Below are 2,500 nucleotides of genomic sequence, written 5' to 3' on the forward strand. Positions count from 1 at the left end.
AGACACAAAACATCTGGAGAAGCTGGTTTCCATCCAGGAGTTTCTCACGTCACAAAATTCACAAACTGCAGCTGCAACTCTGCAGACTGAAGCTGAGCTCAACACTGAGGAGGACGAGGAAGAGGAGGAAGAGGAGGAGGAGGAGGAGGAGGAAAAAAGAGGAAAGAGCAGCTTTTAGAGCTGATTAACTCTTTGAAGTCCGAGCAAATTCACTCGATCTGCTTCAGAATCATCGCAAAAACGTGACAAGTAAAACAGCGAAAACAGACCCGAAAAAATGCAAGAAATGAGTACACGGCTCACTGAAAATGAAAAAAAAAAAAAACAAACAAAAAACAAAACATAATAAACAACACATCAAAACACCAGAACCACAAAAAAAAAAAAAAAAAAAAAAAAAAAAAAAAAATCACACAATTAGGGAAAAAAAAGAAAAAACATTATTGGAAAATTAAAACAATGCAAATAATAATAATAACAAAAATCATTTTCACAACAAAATCTTCCATGATAACAAAGATGTGTCCAGATAACTAAATATTAAAAAATAATAAAATCATGTTGCATTAAAAAAGCTTTTTCTAATTTTGTTTTGTTTTTTATTTTAACGTTTCGAAACCGGATGCATGAACGATTAAAAACCCGACTGGACAAAAAAAATCTGATTGGTTGACAGCCTGTGTGTGTGTGTGTGTGTGTGTGTGTGTGTGTGTGTGTGTCTCAGAGGTCACAGCAGGAGCTGTCACCATGGAAACCACACCTATCATTCTGGTTACCTTTTAAATACACTCAGTCAATCAATCAATCAATTGTATGTTATTTAAATTCAAAGTATTTTAAATAATAAACTGATTTACTTTCAGCTGCTGATTGATGCAAAAAGATAATGATGCATGAATCACTCACACACACACACACACACACACACACAGACACACACACACACACGACATAATAATAATAATAATAATAATAATAATGATGACCAGCTGGGTAACTGATGGAAATAATTTGAATATTCATATTTTCTCCTATATTTCTTATTAGTGATGATATTAATGATGATGTCTGCAGGTTTCAGTGAGACGCTGCAACTTTCTGCACATCCTCAGGCATCTGGGACGACCTGAGGATTACAATACATACATACATACATATATACATAAAACAATATGGCCAGATAATTAGTGAAAGAAATGCCAGAAAATTTGTTTAAAAAAAAAAAACATGCTAGAAATTTGTTGAAAAAAAAGAAAAGAAAATAGGACTAGAAAATTACCAGAAAAATTAGTTAGAAATTAACAAAATTAATTTAAAAATTAATTTTAAAAAAATAATAAAATGGTTAAAAAAAATACAACTACTGCTACGACAGCTACATTTCTAATTAATAAAAAGATGATTTTAGAGGTCAGATCACATTTCTTGTTAAAGGAACACAGAGTCTCTCTCTCTCTCTCTCTCTCTCTCTCTCACACACACACACACACACACACACACACACACATGTATGAGCATGTCCCTTCGTCATATTTATAAATTTATTGCTGATAATCAAAGTTCACTTTTTGAAACCCAGGAGCTCGTCGGTGTTTGAGCTTTAATTAACAACATTTTCTTAACGTCTTATTTTTACATTTTTATTTATTTTATTTTCATCATAATTTCCACAGAATATTTTGTAATTCTGTGGTAATCTTATGTTTTTCTTTAGTCTTTATTATTATGATTTTTATTATAACTGGGTAATTCTAAGGGATTTTTTCAGGGAATTCTTGTAGTTGGTCGTTTTGGTTTCTTGCTCAGCTGCTCGGCGTTTTTCTCGGCGTGTTTTGGACAGAAATCCAGTTCCTCTGCTCGTTTCAGACGCTGCCTTTGAACACAAGAAGCCTGACGCCAGTCCTGCTTTTAAAGGGTTAAGATTTCAATTCTTACTCTTGTCCAATCTAAAATAATCTAATCTAATCTAATTGTGCCATGAAGTTTCCTCTCCTGCTGCCTATAATGCTCAGCTTGTCTTGTTGTCACAGTAATAGAGGTGTTCATTCACTTCTATGTTTGGCATTGAGCTCATAGTTAGTGTTTTTTTTTTTTAGGGAATTGTTCCTCATCCGACGTGAGGGTCTAAGGACAGAGGATGTTGTATTTCCTGTAAAGCCCTTTGAGACAAATTTGTAATTTGTGATTCTGGGCTATATAAATAAATAAAATTGAATTGAATTGCTGCTGTTGGACTGGACTGCACTTTACTGACAGCTGTCAGTATTCTGTCCCCCTCATAGTGTACAAATAGGTGAGGACAAAAAACTAGAAACCCCCCTCTCAATATAATGCAGTCCAGTAGCAGACCTCTGCAAACTACAACCTCAGTAATAAACACAGAATTAAAGTGACACATTCTGCACAATGTCAACACAAACTGAACATTATAAACTTTGTTTGATCATCATATTTCACAACGTGCACCGTTCAGCACTGCAAAGCCTCTGCTGACAGTAAG

General features: G+C 34.2%; 1 protein-coding gene across 2 annotated transcripts in view; it reads right to left on the reverse strand.

Annotated features, from left to right (window-relative positions):
- The window catches only part of dacha (dachshund a), a 37,107-nt gene that overhangs the window by 32,946 nt on the left and 1,661 nt on the right, over positions 1 to 2,500 (reverse strand). The window lies entirely within an intron of this gene.

This window comes from Myripristis murdjan, chromosome 14 (assembly GCF_902150065.1).
Source record: "Myripristis murdjan chromosome 14, fMyrMur1.1, whole genome shotgun sequence".
NCBI lineage: Eukaryota > Metazoa > Chordata > Actinopteri > Holocentriformes > Holocentridae > Myripristis > Myripristis murdjan.